The sequence below is a fragment of the Mus musculus genome, chromosome 12, assembly GCF_000001635.26.
Source record: "Mus musculus strain C57BL/6J chromosome 12, GRCm38.p6 C57BL/6J".
NCBI classification, from domain to species: domain Eukaryota; kingdom Metazoa; phylum Chordata; class Mammalia; order Rodentia; family Muridae; genus Mus; species Mus musculus.
This window is the reverse complement of record NC_000078.6, coordinates 4,791,823-4,809,479: the sequence shown is the minus strand read 5'-3', so window position 1 is coordinate 4,809,479 and position 17,657 is coordinate 4,791,823.

The window sequence follows — 17,657 nt, the reverse complement described above, 5'->3', positions numbered from 1 at the left end:
CAGAGCTCTGGGGTCGAAACTCATGCACCTAGTATGGTGTAGAGGAGAATCGACCTCGAGCCAAATTTTTCACAGGCTTATATAGGAAAAACTCAAGGGGGGAGAGCGGGTCAGGGAAAGTACAAGTTTGCATAACTAAGGGGTTCTGCCAAGGGACAAGGGGTTTTGCCAAGGGAATTCTGTGTAACTAAGGGGTCATGTCCTATTATTTGGCAATGTACCCGGTTCATTCTGAGGTTGTTCCAGGAGGCCCTTATCTCAAAAATGTTCTTGGAACAGTCTTTAGTTGGGAGGGTTCGAACTCTAGGGTAAGGAGTTCAGGAATGCATTCTGGGGTGAAGAGTTCAGGAGTGTTCTGGGAACAATCTCTAGTTGGGAGGGGTCGGGCTCTGGGGTGAGGAAGAGTTCAGTAAATTTTTTATCTTTATTCTTCATTCCCCACTCCTTTTAGAAAATAGCTCTAATCTTAGAGCGAGTTTTCAACCTCTTGGAGGACCCGATATTGTTGCCTTAGTACCATAACCTGTACTGCATTTATCCTTTCTCTAATAAAAGCTACCAACTTATTAAGGATGCAGGGGCCAAAAGTAAGCAAAAGCATAAGTGTAATTAAAGGTCCTGCTATGGTGGAGAGGAGAGTGGTGAGCCAAGGGGACTTATTAAACCAGCTTTCGAACCATCCTTGTTGGCTTTCTCTTTCTCTTTTACGTATATCTAGGCGTTCTCTAAGTTTGGCCATAGAATCTTTGATTACTCCTGAATGGTCAACATAAAAACAACATTCTTCTTTTAGGGCAGCACAGAGTCCTCCTTCTTTAAGGAATAATAAGTCTAATCCCCTTCTATTCTGTAGCACCACTTCGGACAGGGAAGTTAAAGATTCTTCTAATTTGGTTATAGACTGTTCTATAGTTCTAAGATCAACATCCATAGCTGCACGTAGTTCTTCATAGTATTGGGGGGTCTTAATTAAGGCAGCGGTTCCTGTACCTACTCCAGCCGCTACTCCCAATCCTAATAGAACTGCCAAAGTTAAGGTAACGGGTTCTCTTCTCCAGCGGACCAGATGCTCAAATTTGTCTAAAAAGGAGCTATCATCATGATACAGGAGTCTAGGAATAAGCTGAACCAAAATGCAGAAATCTTTGGAACTATTAAAAACAGACATAGACACACAAGGAGTGAGACCGGTATTGCAAGCCCACACTGTGTCTAGGGGGGGCACTAGATACTGACCACTTTTGCTAGACTGGATGTTCTGGGTCTGATTACAGAGGTGCCCTTTATCCTGAGGTACCTGGCCCAGACAAAGCCCTCTTCCTGAAACTGCTGCTAGAGTCAACTTTCTGTTTTCTCCCCAAAGGCATTGAGAATGATCTGAAGTAATATTATAAGTCCTGATCTGAGCTATTCCTTCATAATAAGGGGGGCTAGAGGCATAGCATAACCAGCATGATTGAGTCATATTAGGGTTAGTCCTATTTAAAGCTAAAAAAGCTCCCTGGACTAGACTGACCAGACGGCTCTCTGTATCTAGGGGCGGTGGGGAAGCCAAGGTAGGCTTTATGAGGGGAGTATTAGTCCCTAGGGAGGGTACCACCGTGTTGGGCTGTGGAGTTGGTGGAGCTGGTACGGCCGGGACCTTTGGGGGAGCCGGTACGACTGGGGGGCCCTGTTCTATAAGGACCTTGTTGGGCCCTACGAGTGTCGCCTCCGGGTCTCTCACTGTCAGTCTGATCGTGAAAATGAACTCAGGGACTCTTAGTGGAATGTATACTCGCCAACCCCACCTATTTCCTTTAAGCCAACTCAGACGGTGTTGTTTCCCTTTCTCGGTGAACTTTATAAGTAGGGGGTTGCAGTATTTACCTTTGCATGATCCTGGGGGGCTGTTTTTAAAAGCGCACCCATTCTCTGGATATTTATAGGGGTTTCTTTCTCCTTGGTTTGACTTATCATAGCCACTACCTCGTTTTACCGTGATTAGGTCCCAGTCAGAGGAGGGCTTCCAGTAAGCTTCCCCTGTCGTTTCACATGTCCATTTACCACAAAAGTAATCTGATGTCCCTCCACATTCTTGTTGAAGTCTTTTGCTCCGACCCTGACCAGGGCAAACATAAAATTGTGCAGCTCTAAGATTAGCTCGGTAGAACTGCCCCGAACATCCATACGAGTTCCCTATCCCGCCCGGGACACACCGCTGTTCAGAGGGTGGGTTGCTAAGATCAGTATGATCGGGGAGGTCCCAATTGGGGGATCCTGCCGCTAACTTACAGATGTCAGGTGTGAGATCAGGCCACCAAGTCCAGAGAGGATGGACTGCAGTGGTTGCCCATACAATGTTTCCCTCCTCATTAAGCACTTCCCAAGACTGTTGAATTGGAGCATGAGGGTTGTGGTTCCCTAGGCTCAGGGTGGCGCCTGCGGCGCAAACGAAGCTTAAGAGGATTGTCAGTGGCTGCCACTGTCCAATTGTCTTCGTGGTTTTCTTCATCTTGACTGGCGGCCCTCTTGACGTGGGAGGCGTGGATCCAGGAGGCAATCCCGTCAACTTTTACCGCAGTAGGGGTTGTCAGTAACACCAATAGGGTCCCTTCCACCGTGGCTCGAGGCTGCCGGTTCGATGCTGTCTGACCAAGACTTTGTCTCCAACTCGGAACCCGTGGGGTACTGCGGTGGTCCCTGGGGTATAGGCTGCCTTCAGTTGGTCCCAAATTTGGGTCCTAATCACTTCTAGGGCCTTTAAATGAATAAGCAAAGAGGAGGGTAAGACAGGGTCAGAGTCGGAAACCAATGTTCCACCAGCTTCCATTAAAGGGGGAGGTCCTCCATACAGAACTTCAAAAGGAGTGAGCCCGAAACGTCCAGGGGTGTTTCGGGCTCGGAAGAGTGCAAGAGGGAGGAGAGCCACCCAGTCTTTCCCGCCGGTCTCAATGGCTAATTTAGTCAAGGTCTCTTTTAAGGTCCTATTCATCCTCTCTACCTGTCCTGAGCTTTGAGGGCGGTAAGCACAGTGTAATTTCCAATCGATGCCCAATTGAGTGGCCAAGCCCTGACTTACCTGGGCAACAAAGGCTGGTCCATTGTCGGACCCGATTACCTTAGGGATTCCAAATCTTGGCAGGATTTCTTCAAGGATCTTCTTGGCCACAATCTGGGCAGTCTCAGTTTTAGTGGGAAACGCCTCAACCCATCCTGAAAAGGTGTCTACAAATACTAACAGATACTTGTTACCATACATTCCAGGTTTAACTTCAGTAAAATCTACCTCCCAATACACTCCAGGACGGTCTCCCTGTTGTCTCTTTCCAGGTTCTTTGTAGGCTCTAGTCGCATTAGTGAATGCACATGGTTTGCAGGAGTCTATAGTCTTTTGAGCCACTGACTTCAGGTTAGGGACTTGGTATCGGGAATTTTTAATTAGTCTCATCATTTTTTCAACTCCCAGGTGGGTGAATTGGTGTAGTCCTTTCACAAATTTTATTCCTTCTTCGGGAGTCAATTCTATTTTCCCTTCAAAAAAGTATGGGAGGGGATCACTGGTCCACAATAGCTCTTTTATGTTATACCTTTCATCCTCAGGGCTTTTGGGCGGATCACCTTTTTCAGTTAAGATCATGGCCCCTTGAGCAACTTGTTTTGCCACTGAGTCTGCCATTCGGTTGCCCTTGGCCACCAAGTCTTCTCCTCTTTGGTGGCCGGGGCAGTGGATGATGGCTACCTTCTTAGGTGCATGTATGGCTTCCAACAGGGCCAGAATTTCTTCTTTGTTTTTAATGTCTTTACCAGCCGAAGTCAATAGCCCTCGCTGCCTGTAGATGGCCCCATGGATGTGTGCGGTAGCAAAAGCATAGCGGCTGTCAGTGTAGATGTTAACGATCTTACCTTTAGCCTCTCGGAGGGCTTGTATAAGCGCTATAAGTTCAGCCTTTTGTGCCGATGTTCCTTCAGGCAAAGCGCTTGCCCAAATTACCTTTTTCCCGTCCACCACCGCAGCTCCAGCCTTTCGCTTCCCCTCTATCAGGAAACTGCTGCCGTCCGTATACCAACTGGGAGCTCCAGGCCAGGGTTGGTCAGTCAGGTCCCTTCTGGTCCCAGTTTCTTCAGCGAGGATGTCTGTACATTGATGTACTGGGACGGAATCATTTGTTAGAGGGAGAAGGGTAGCTGGGTTGAGGATGGCAGGGGGCGCAAAGGTTACATGCTCATTTAGCAGCAGGCTCTGATAGTGTGTCATTCGGGCATTTGTCATCCATCTGTCAGGCGGCTGCCGCACGATACTTTCCAGGGCATGAGGGGCTACAACAGTCACCTGCTGTCCCATTGTCAATTTGTCAGCATCTTTGATCAGCAGGGCTACTGCTGCAATAGCTTTCAGACATGTGGGCCATCCACTAGCAACGGGATCTAATTTTTTTGACAGATAGGCTACAGGTCTCTTCCAGGGTCCCAGTGCTTGTGTCAACACTCCCCTGGCTACACCCGCTCTCTCGTCCACATATAGGACGAAAGGCTTAGTCAAGTCTGGTAATGCTAGCGCGGGGGCAGTCATTAGAGACGACTTGATGGCCTCAAAAGCTCTTTGGTGCTCTTCTTTCCACTCAAAAGGAACCCCTTCCTTAGTCAAGGGATATAGAGGTGCCGCTAGGGTTGCAAAGCCTGGAATCCAGAGTCTACAAAAGCCAGCAGTCCCCAGAAACTCACGTACTTGCCGTGGGGTGGTTGGCGATGGGATCATCATAACAGTCTTCTTCCGGGCTTCTGTGAGCCATCTTTTACCCCCTCGGAGGGTATACCCCAGGTAGGTTACCTCAGTTTGACAGATTTGTGCCTTTTTAGCCGAAACTCGATACCCCAAGTCACTCAGTTCTGTGAGAAGCCTCTCAGTTCCCTGGTGACACAGCTCCTTCGAGGCCGCCGCGACCAAGAGATCATCCACATACTGTAGTAGGGTAAGCTGAGGGTTTCGAGCGCGAAAAGGCGCGAGATCCCGATGGAGGGCCTCGTCAAACAGGGTGGGGGAATTTTTGAACCCCTGTGGTAGCCTAGTCCAAGTTAGTTGACCAGTCTGTCCGCCCTCTGGGTCCCTCCATTCAAAGGCAAACAGGAGCTGACTCTTAGGGTGCAAGCGCAGGCAAAAGAAGGCATCTTTTAAGTCCAGGACTGTATACCATGTTCTCTCGGGTGGGAGAGAGCTTAATAAATTGTACGGGTTCGGGACTGTGGGGTGAATGTCCAGGACCCTTTTGTCAACTTCCCGGAGGTCTTGCACCGGGCGATAGTCATTGGTCCCTGGTTTTCGAACCGGCAGAAGTGGTGTATTCCAGGGGGACTGACAGGCCACTAAAACTCCTTGGTCTAGCAACCTCTGGATATGAGGCCGGATGCCCTCCCTAGCTTCCTTGCTCATGGGGTATTGTCTTACCGAGATGGGGGTGGCATCAGCTTTAAGTTCTACCACAACCGGAGGCACTTGTTTAGCCAACCCCATTCCTGCTTGTTCTGCCCAGACATTGGGGAACGCAGTTAGCCAGCCTGAAGAGACTGCATTTTTGGGTTGCTCTTCATGCAACCGGTACTCTTCCTCTGTGTTGAGGACAAGGCAGGCAACGGGGGCTTTTCCCCAGCTTACTTGTGGGCCTTCTGAAGTAAATTGGACTTGAGCCTTTAGCTTGGTTAGCAGATCGCGCCCCAAGAGGGGAGCAGGACACTCAGGTATCACCAGGAAGGAGTGGGTCACTATGTTCTTGTTTATCTGTAGGGCTCGTTCGGTCGTCCAAGGGTAAAATTTACTACCAGTGGCTCCAGTCACCATGGTCTTTTTAGAGCCTAGCTTGCCTAGGGGGCTAGTGAGTACTGAATGCTCTGCTCCGGTGTCTATCAGGAAGTTGACGGGGGTCCCCTCCACGGACAAAGTTACCCTAGGCTCAGGGAGGGGGTCTGAGCCCCGACTTCCCTAATCATCTTCTAGGGTCAGGACCTTGGATCGCTCCCAGTTTTTAGGGCAATCTCTAGCCCAGTGTCCTTTCTCTTTGCAATAGGCGCATTGGTCCTTTTCCAGTGGTATCTTTCTGCCACCTGGCGGTTTCACTGCCCTGTTGCCCAGGAGCCCTGTTTTACCTTTTCCTGACTATCATTTACAACTGCGGCCAAAATTTTACTCAAATTTCTCTCCTGACGGCGATCCCGTCTATTTTCCCTCTCCTCCATTTCTTTCTTCTCTCTCTCCTGCCTCTCTTCTTCTGTTTCCCTCTTATGATAGACGTTCTCTGCTTCTTTTACTAAATCTTGGAGCGTATGATCTTGGAGCCCCTCCAGCCTTTGCAGCTTTTTCTTAATGTCGGGAGCGGACTGACCAATGAAGGCCATGGCTACAGCGGCTTTCTGCCCCTCTGACGAGGGGTCAAAAGGGGTGTACCTCCTATATGCCTCCATGAGATGCTCAAGGAAGACTGAGGGTGGTTCAGTCTGCCCCTGCAAGACCTCTCTTACCTTAGCCAAATTGGTGGGCCGTCTAGCGGCCCCTCTGAGACCTGCCACTAGAGTCCGGCGATAGACAAGGAGGCGTCCCCTACCTTCCGCGGTGTTGTAGTCCCAGTTGGGGCGGTTCAAGGGGAAAGCCTCGTCCACGAGGTTAGGGAGGGCAGTGGGTGTACCGTCCTCTCCTAGAACATTTTTTCTCGCCTCCATCAGGATTCTTTCTCTTTCTTCTGTGGTGAAAAGAACCTGCAAAAGCTGCTGACAATCATCCCAAGTGGGTTGATGGGAGAACATAAGTGACTCAAGGAGCCCAGTAAGCCCAGAGGGGTTCTCTGAGAAGGGAGGGTGGTTAGTTTTCCAATTATATAAATCAGAAGAGGAAAAAGGCCAGTACTGTAAAGGAATGAGATCATTAGGTCCTGGCGCTGGCCCTCCCACATGTGCTCTAAGTGGCAAGGCAACTGTTGAATTCGGCCCCCCTTCCTCCCCGGGGCTTCGGCCTCGGCGGCTCCAAGTCCCCCCCGCCGGTCCCTGAGCCCCTCTCGCTATTGGTCCCTGTGGTGGGGCGGCTGCAGGTGGCTGCTGGGGCAGGGGGTAAGGGGGAGGTTGGGAGTCCATCCAGAGGAGGTCGTCAATCTCTGGATAAATCTTGGGGGGTGCTGACGGGCCGGACTTTCCGGCTGCATCAGACTGGGCAACCGCGACTGTCAGTTTCGAAGAATTTGGGGTCCAAGGCTTGACCCACGGAGGTGGGAATTGGACGAGATTCTGCCAGGTCACAATGTAGGGGATCTGATCAGGGTGACCCCTTCCTCCTGAAAAACAATTCGCCTGACGGCGGCGATTAGTGACAAGTCAAAAGCACCTTCTGGTGGCCAGCCCACTCCAAACGTCGGCCACTCGGAGGCGCAAAAGGTCTGCCACGGACCCTTTCTGACCTCCACCGACTGGTTGTGGGCTCTGACCTGCACCTCCTTCCAATGCTCCAGAGTTAGAGAAAGGGGAGTGGACACAGATTGTCCCATTTCTAGAATAATAGTAGACACAACAAGAGCGAACACGAGACTAAGACAAAAAAGAAACCAAAAACGGCGGCGACTTCGCGTCGACCACAAGCAACTCAAAGAATCAGATGGCCTTTCTAAGGCCGGCCGATTGAGACCCTCTGCACGAGGTGGGACTCGAACCCACGATCCCGTAACAAAACACGAGGTGGGACTCGAACCCACGGTCTCGCAACAAGGCGCGAGGTGGGACTCGAACCCACGATCTCGCAACAAAACACGAGGTGGGACTTGAACCCACGATCTCGCAACCAGGCACGAGGTGGGACTCGAACCCATGATCTCGCAACCCCAGATGGTCTCTTGGCCTCCAAAGGGGTCCACCAGGCGTCCCTGGTCCTCCCCTGTTCCTCCTGGGACGTCTCTCAGGGCGAACGGACGGTGGACACCTGGACACGTCTATCCTTATCCACCCCGCGTTCCCTCTCAGAGCGCGGTCTCACTGAGCGTCCGCAAAACCGAAACTGCTATCACACCAAACTTAGAAACAGAACACAGACACCAGACCAAGACAGAACAAAGAATCTTACCTTTAAGTGAGTCTAGGACCTCTGGGTGGTCGCGCTGATCCCGGGCGAGCCCCCAAATGAAAGACCCCCGAAGGGAGACCCTCACTCAAGCCTCGGGACAGCCGCGGACCCAAGAAGACACTGAGACCGAACTCAAAATGTAAAGGGCAAGATTTAATAAAGTAACAGCAAGAAAGCACATAGACCAGAGCTCTGGGGTCGAAACTCATGCACCTAGTATGGTGTAGAGGAGAATCGACCTTGAGCCAAATTTTTCACAGGCTTATATAGGAAAAACTCAAGGGGGGAGAGCGGGTCAGGCAAAGTACAAGTTTGCATAACTAAGGGGTTCTGCCAAGGGACAAGGGGTTTTGCCAAGGGAATTCTGTGTAACTAAGGGGTCATGTCCTATTATTTGGCAATGTACCCGGTTCATTCTGAGGTTGTTCCAGGAGGCCCTTATCTCAAAAATGTTCTTGGAACAGTCTTTAGTTGGGAGGGTTCGAACTCTAGGGTGAGGAGTTCAGGAATGCATTCTGGGGTGAAGAGTTCAGGAGTGTTCTGGGAACAATCTCTAGATGGGAGGGGTCGGGCTCTGGGGTGAGGAAGAGTTCAGTAATTTTTTTCTTTATTCTTCACTACCTCTAGGAGGCAACAAAGGCAATGACAACAGCCTTTAATATTTTATAAGTCCTTTGAATAACCCCAACTGATAACTCAAAAGGGGGGTTTCTCCTGCCTACATTAGGATTTTTGGACCTTGAACCAACTGACATTTAGAAATAGATAATTCTTGCTGTGGGAGGTTGTCCTTTGCACTGTATGAAGTTTAGCATCCCATGATCCTCAATGGTATCTATAACAACTGTCTTGAGACATTGTCAGATGCCCCCTGAGGGCCCCTACTGGGACACCACCTAATTAGGATATACGGAAGCCACTTGCCTATAATTCAATTACTCGAGAGGATGAGACAGGAGTACCATCAGCTCAAAGCCAAGCTGGGCAATAACTAGAGGACTTGCCATTATTTTTGTTACATTTAACTCAATATATGTATTTATTATTTAAGAATTTCAATATGCTGTTGTGAGTGACCACCACCCAACTCACCAATAGCCATCTTGAGGAGTTCAGCTGCCCCTCCTTGCAGAAGAATTCCTTCTGGGCTGTTGTTTACATGTGTGTAGGGAGAATGATAGCTGCTTCACCTGAATGAACATGACCTTGGGGAGGGACTAGACTATATAGGCTGGGAAGGAATAAGGCTGAGAAGCTCCATCTATTACTCAATGGGAAGCCTTCATCCCTTCTGGATAAGGGCTTAGTGAATGTGGTGTGTTGTGGGGGAGGAATATTCATACCCTTGTAAAGAGCCCCTTCTTGGTCTAAGAAGCATACTAGCCTCATTGGCTCCCCGAAATGAATTTGGCAGGACCATTCCTCTGTTTGTTGTTGGAAACCTAGGAGAAGGGGTGGTGTCTTAGGGTTTTACTGATATGAACAGACATCATGACCAAGGTCAACATTTCATTGGAACTGGCTTACAAGTTCAGAGGTTCAGTCCATTATCATCATGGCGGCATCCAGGCAGGCATGGTGCAGGAGGAGCTGAGGTCTATATCTTCATCTGAAGGTTGTTAGTAGAATACTGACTTCCAGGCAGCTCGGACTGGGTATTAAAACCTATTTAATAGGCGACAGATCTATTCTAACAAGGCTACACCTCCTAAAAGTGCCACTCCCTGGGACAAACATATACAAATCATCACAGGGGACATTGATTAAGTCTTCCCCTGGGAAGGAGATTGAGCAGCTTATAACCTCAATGTATTTTGATCATAGAACCTTGTCTTTTTTGTTTTGTTTTGTTTGTAGTTGTTTTTGTTTTTTGAGACAGGATTTCACTGTGTTGTCCTGGTTGTCCTGGAAGTAGCTTTATAGACCAAGCTGGCCTTGAAGTCAAAGAGTGCACCACTGCAGCCCACCTGGTCGTTAGAAGAAAAAGCCTGCCTGTCTGGGTGTTTGAGCTTGCAAGTCAAGCACCTCCATGGGAAATCTCTTCTGGAGCTCACACCCTGGGCATGGGCTGCCCTGATGGTTGGAATCTCGTGTGTTTGAGCAACAACCACTCCCCAAGGTAGTAAGATCTAAACTCAGAAGCACTAAAGGTAAACGTTTAACCAAACCTTCCAAACTTAACCAAAATAGAAGTGCATGCGTCAACCCCAGCAGACAAGAAGAAAGTAAAGCTATAGGTTCTGAAAGAGGGTTCTTATGTACCATGGCTGCTTAGTGATAACTATCAAGGAAGACCGACAGGCTACATGCTTGCATAGATGCCATCATATGCTTATGTAAAAGGACTTCTTCTGTGGTGTGGGAGCATGCACTATTGATCCCAGCTACTGGGATTGCTGAGGCAGGGGAATCATGAACTGGAGGCCAGCCTAAACAACATATCAAGACTCCATCTCTGGGGGGGAGTGGGGGTGGGTGGGAAGGAAGTGTTGAGGTTTGGTCAGTTGCTATGTATTGTAATGCTAAATTCTGTATAGGCCTACTAGGGACTTTTCACTTTCACAGGCTGTTTTTGTTTTTGTTTTTGTTTTTGTTTTTGTTTTGTTTTGTTTTGCTTTTGAGACAGGGTTTCTCTGTGTAGCCTTGGCTGTCCTAGAACCCTCAAACTCAGAGATCCACCTGCCTCTTCCTCCCAAGTATTGGGATTAAAGGCGTGCGCCACCACACCCTGGCGTGTTTTGCAGGCTTTTGTTGTGCAAACCGATCCTTGATTTCAAACTACTGGTTAAATAAAATTGGCTACAGTCAATTACTGGAGGGATTAGAGGTAGGTGGGTTTGGAGTGACCTAGTTGGGGAAGAGTAGGGAGGAAGGAGAAAATGGAGGAGAAGCTGCCATGGGTTAGGTGAATTCAAGAGAACACAGCCCTGAGGCCAAATGGAGTTAAGAGCAGCCCAAATGAAACATAGTACTAACTCAGGGTAATCTACAGGAAAGTAGATTCTAATAGCATAGAAGGTAGATATCTGCCCAGCTTTTGTGCTGTTTAAGGTTTATTGTAAATATGAAGGTTGTGTGTGTCTTTTATTTGGGAACTGAATGGTCAAAGGCAGGGTAGAAACCCCAGGTTGGGGTTAAAAATTCCCACAAGAAGCACTTCCACAGGGGCCTCTTGTGTATCAGCTGCTCAATGAAGCCATTGCTAGTCATCCTTCTCACCAGGGGTTATTCTTTCAAGATGTTGGATCCTGTGGTGAGTACTTATGCTGATATCCTCTGTGTGTGTGTGTGTGTGTGTGTGTGTGTGTGTGTGTGTGTGTGTGTGTGTCTCTGTGTGTGTTTGTCTGTGTGTATGTGTGTCTGTGTGTGTCTGTGTGTGTGTGTCTGTGTGTGTGTGTGTCTGTGTGTGTGTGTGTATTTGGCTGTGAGTAGGCCAGAGATTGATGACACCTTGTGAATCAAACCAAGCATAAATCAAGTGGGTCTTTTCACCTCCGCTAACCTAATCTTGATAATTGCTTTCAGATATGTCCAAAGGCTTGTTTCCTTGGTTATCCTAAATCCAATGGAGTTGGAAACCTAGATCAAGGGGCCTTACCACCTGCCACTGCTGCCCCAGCTTACTGTGGGAGTGTGCATGCTTAGAAGGGGTGGGCTGATGGGCCTCTGCCATCCGTCTTTGGTGCATGTGTATTCTTGTTTGTAACCTCCCCCCTACCCTCAGCCTGAAATCTGGCTGATCAGGTTTGACTGTTAGTACTAGGAGAGCATCAGGGGTGGAGCCTGCCACCCTATCGGTCTGCCACTCCCGCTGCTACTGCCTGCCACCTAGCTGTTCCGGAGCCAACACGTGGTCACCTGAAACTGGACTCCAAGGATGATTTGGTGGGAATGGGCCCCTCCCCCTTCTTCATAACCCAGTGTCTCCGAATAGTAAAATTGAACCTTGATCAGACTGATGTCTTGGTCCCATTCTCTCTCGCGCCGCCTAGTTCCCTCTTCTCTTCCAGATTCCAAGATGCCTCCCAAGCTAGAACCCAGACACGTGGGCCGCTGGCTGGCCTCAACACTTGTTCTTCACTTTTGGAATCTTCTGTTACATAGATTGTGTTCCTGCTGGAAATCACGTGTCTCCTTCCTCTAGGATGGTAAGGGGAAGCTGTGGTGAGCATCTTCTCCCTGTTTGGAACCTTGCCTGTCCTGTCTGTAGCTCTCCATGTTTCTTCAGTTCTGTGCAGGAGCATGGAAGGGCCATTACATCTCCTTTCTGGAAAATAAATTATGTTTGGGGGAGGGAGTGACTGTCTTATATCCAGTTTTGTGTAGCCACAGTGGTTGGTAGGAAGGCAGCATAATCTTTGGGGGAAGGAAAATGAACAGAGGCAGCCTTCAAAACTATGGATATGACAGTGGAGAACACTTGAGGCAAGGAGACAGATCATAGTGCCTGATAGGACTATGATCACTTGTGCCTTGTGCAAGCAGTTCCAAATTGCTGGCTCACCTTGGGAAATAGTGCTTGATCAGAGGCAAGAGATATGCCCACTGTCTGAGCTCCAGGAAAGACTTCCCATATAGGTGCTGGATTGGCAAGCCTGAGCTACAACACCCAGATGTGCAAGCAGATTAAAATCTATATTTGATGTATGGGGGATGTGGATCTGGTAGAGGGTCAATACCTTGTCAGGATCATAGGCATGGCTATCTCATCAACTCCCACTGAATATTTCAGCAAAAAGAAAAGAACCAAAGTGGAGAGAAGAAGCTGGCCAAAGTAGCTGGTTTTGAAACAGAAGAGACCACCATGAAGTAGTGTCATTTTTAAAACAAAATCCCAATCGTTGGACTTTACCAAACAAAAACTCAGAAGCCAGATGCTAGGGTATAAACCTACTAGTTCAGATAGGAAGAGAAATCACTCAGCTGACCTTCTTCTTCAACTAAGGTTGTCCCAGAAGGAAAACCTACTTTTCCTCTCCATCAGAATCTCGTGTGTTTGAGCAACAACCATTCCCCAAGGTAGTAAGATTTAAAAGGTAAAAGTTTTAACCAAACCTTCCAAACTTAACCAAAATAGAAGTGCATGTGTCAACCCCAGCAAACAAGAAGAAAGTAAAGCCCCAGAAGAGGGCCATCAGAATTCATTACAGATGGTTGTGAACCATCATGTGGTTGCTGGGATTTGAACTCACAACCTTCAGAAGAGCAGTTGGTGCTCTTAACCACTGAGCCATCTTTCTAGTCCTCTCTTCCATCCTGTCTTAAGAACCCTTCCAACTGAATGTCCCTCTCTTCTACTTCCTGTGCACCTCTCTGTCTTCCTGACTTCCTCTCACTCTCTATAGTTTTTTCTCACGTTCACTCCCTGTCAACTGGTTGCTTGTTCCACCTCTTGACCTATGGTTGACTTTCCTCAATCTTTTTTTTTTTTTTTTTTTGGTTTTTCAAGACAGGGTTTCTCTGTGTAGCTGTAGCTGTCCTGGAACTCACTCTGTAGACCAGGTTGGCCTCAAACTCAGAAATCTGCCTGCCTCTGCCTCTGCCTCTGCCTCTCTGCCTCTCTGCCTCTCTGCCTCTCTGCCTCTCTGCCTCTCTGCCTCTCTGCCTCTCTGCCTCTCTGCCTCTCTGCCTCTCTGCCTCTCTGCCTCTCTGCCTCTCTGCCTCTCTGCCTCTCTGCCTCTCTGCCTCTGCCTCTCTGCCTCTCTGCCTCTGCCTCTCTGCCTCTCTGCCTCTCTGCCTCTCTGCCTCTGCCTCTGCCTCTCTGCCTCTGCCTCTGCCTCTCTGCCTCTGCCTCTCTGCCTCTGCCTCTGCCTCTGCCTCTGCCTCTCTGCCTCTGCCTCTCTGCCTCTGCCTCTGCCTCTGCCTCTGCCTCTCTGCCTCTGCCTCTCTGCCTCTGCCTCTGCCTCTCTGCCTCTGCCTCTCTGCCTCTGCCTCTCTGCCTCTGCCTCTGCCTCTGCCTCTCTGCCTCTGCCTCTGCCTCTGCCTCTGCCTCTCTGCCTCTCTGCCTCTCTGCCTCTGCCTCTCTGCCTCTGCCTCTGCCTCTGCCTCTCTGCCTCTGCCTCTGCCTCTGCCTCTGCCTCTGCCTCTGCCTCTGCCTCTGCCTCTGCCTCTGCCTCTGCCTCTGCCTCTGCCTCTGCCTCTGCCTCTGCCTCTGCCTCTGCCTCTGCCTCTGCCTCTGCCTCTGCCTCTGCCTCTGCCTCTGCCTCCCAAGTGCTGGGAAGGCGAGCGCCACCACTGCCTGGCTGACTTTCCTCAATCTTGTTAACAATAAACAGAAACCTCAGGATTAAAGGTATGTGCTAGGGCTGTGCCACACCACAAAAACCTAGAGACAGGTTTTTCCAGTATACAATCTCAGGGTTCGTAATGTGCTCAAATATCCTGCAACAAATTAGTGAGTGGCATGTGCAGTGTCCCTTTGTACTGTGTAGATTTTCCTGTTCCCAGGTTTTCTCACTCCTGACACCATTAGTAGTAGGTCTGTGGGCAATCCCTGTTCCAATACCCTTTCTGGGATAATCCAAATTTTAGGGTTGACTGGTTATTTTCCAGTAGCGTTTAAGATACACTAAGTGGAATCCAAATTTAGAGTAATGTGATAATACATAATCACCTATTAAAAAAAGACTCCAGTTCACGCTTTGTCTGCTGCCTGGGGACTGGGATGTAACTCTCAGCTACTGTTTCAGTGCCATGTATGTCACCATGATTATACTGGACTACAAAGCTCAGAAACGGACAGATCTCACATCAGATCAGTGATAAGCAGGAAGAGGTCACCCAGAGGCCTGCTAGCCACATGGCCGCCTGCACCAGAGCCACTACAATGTGCAAGGGCATGGTGGACAGATGGCAGAGGAAGAGAAGTGGAACAGTTTGAGCATCATGAAGAGAGATGAAACTGGAGATGAAAGGGTGGAGAGCAGTAGCCTGTTGTGAGTACCCAACCTTTCCACCTGAGGCCATGGTGAAGTACCAGCCAGAGCTGCTACTGAGGGATATGTCTGGGCCCAAGGCCATGCAGCTGCAGCATCTGGTGCTGACCTGCATGGCTCATATTACAATTAGAGACCATGGTCTGGCAGCAGCCTGAGACCACATAGACGTCCAAAGGCTTTGAAGAGCTGTCTCTATCCCTCATTGGCTTTGGTGTTTGGCTCCACTTCTTACTAGAAGCTGCACTTGGGTGAGCCCTGCTCCTTGACAGGCAGAGTCTGCCCCTAGGGCGTGAGTATGGAAGAGCTGACCTGGCCAGTCCTCTGCATGAGATGGTGCAGGCGGGGAGGTGATGCTCTCCCCTCCTTGCCACCTGCGGTAACACCAAGGTCATGAGAATGGGAGAACTATCCCTGCCCTTCACTGGATGTAGCACTGGGGAAAGCAGGCCCTGCACCTCAACAGAGGAGCTGGCTCTGAAGGTGTGGGTGCAGATGAGTCAGGCTCTGAGGATGAGAGAGCTGGAGAGCTGACCCTGCCTCCTGCAGATGGCAGCACTGGGTGGGCTAGCTGAAGCAGTGCTGGTGAGCTTGTCCTAGTGGCATGGATGTGAGAGAGCCAGCTTGCTGACCAGCTCAGCTACCACTCAGGACCAGATCCAGGGCTTTAAGTTGGCCCAACCCAAAAATTCTATATCATCTGTGAACTGTTGGGGTATGTGAAAGGTCTGGCCCTGCTGATCCAAAGCTGCAGGATCTCCATGACATGGGACAACAGGATAACCGGGAGGAGTCTTGGTGTGGATCTAAATGTTGTCATAGAAACTAGATGACTGGAACAAGGCCAATGACTCATTGCAATGAACATTCTCAAATGAAGCTGTGTGGACAGAGGGACATACTATGGGATACACTGTGACACACTACAGCTTCCACAATGAGATGTTTCCTGTGCTTTGTTTTGTTTGTTTTGTTTTGGTGGGGAGGTTGCAGGGGCAGGGGGCAGATATTAGGGGATGGGGTGGGATTGGGGTACATGATGTTAAGCTTACAGATCTGTTGCTGAAAATGGTCTTTAATGCTTTTTTGCTGACAGTTAAGCCATCCTTCAGTTTTGCTGATGGTAAAGATTTGGAGATCACCTGATCAATAAAGGATTTGTTCTCAGAATTGCCATTCAGGGTCTCAGTTTTAGAATTATACTGTGTTGTGGTCTAGGAGTCGCTCCACAAACCACTGATCTCAGTCAGACAGGGATGGTTTATTGAATGAACGCCCTAATACTGATCAGATCAGGGACATAGCTCACAGTTATCTGAGTTATGAAAACAAACTTTTCTCAGGGCAGGCTTACTAAAAAAAAAAAAAAAAAAAAAAAAAAAACCTCAAACGAAGGTGCAGGAAGTGACAAGATATTTTAGACATAACAGTTCTTATTGGCCTTTAACTTGATGGGTCCTATGTAAAGCTCTGTGGAATAGCAAACCTCACACAGAGCATAGCAGGGGATGTGGTCAGCATGACCCTGCTCTGAGTCAAGTTATTTTTTTGTGTCAATGACTGGCAGGCACATTACAGCAACAACATGAGATAGCTGGCAGGCATGGAACCAAATGGCTATAGCCATTCAAAGGTGGGGCTTAGACCTCAACAGACAAAGCTTTTTGAAGACTTACCAAAGGATTGTTAATTATAACTCCTATCTTGTTACTTAGAGACACCGTGTGTATAGTTGTATACTCAGGAGTAATTCCCATACTAAAAGTGTTAATTTTGAACACATTTGATAAAATTTATTTACTAAATATGCTTAAATATAATTTCAGTAACTGCTGCAGACTTAATTCATTTATGAAAAACATTTGTGGTATTCTTATTGGCAAAGCTGTTCCTCATTGTTAATGAAATAAAAATCTCTCAGAAAGGATTTCTTATTTGTCAACTCAAGTAATAAAATTCATACATGTCTTGGGACAATCATCTTGACTCTGAAACTTAAGAAATAATTGATGGTAAAGGTGTGAGACCTTCCTTTTCTAGATGAACTATAAGGTTTTAATTTTTAAAACATTTATGTCGTTTAACTCATCTATGTGAGTTCATGTGATCTCCTGACATTGGAATTACGTGGTTGTGAGTGCTGGGAACTGAACCCAGGTCCTCCTGCAGGGCAGCCAGTGCTCTAAGCCGCTGAGCTGCCTCCAGTCCACACAGACTTTAGCTTTTCTCACTGAGAACACTTTTATTTCACTCTCACTGGACTCCATTTCACAGATAGTGCATTTTGTACTATACAGGATGGGATTATTGCATCTAAAAGTATCCAGTTTTTTTCCTTTTCTTTTGGCACCGTGTAGTTTTTACTGTGGACTAAACACCAAAGTGGGGCCAGGGAGTCAAGATTGTATTCTGGAGATGGGAGGTGAGATGAAGGAAGGAAAGAAAATGGACTGGACATGAGTCCTCCATCTCAGTAGCACAGTTTTAGGGAAGTCCATGTGGGAGACAAGACTCTGGAGCAGTGTGGTGTGGTGGCACACGCCTTTAATCCCACACTAGGGAGGCTGAGGCAGGCGGATCTCTGAGTTCATGGCTAGCCTGGGCTACAGAGGGAGTTCTAGGACAGCCAGGGATGCAAAGAGAAACCC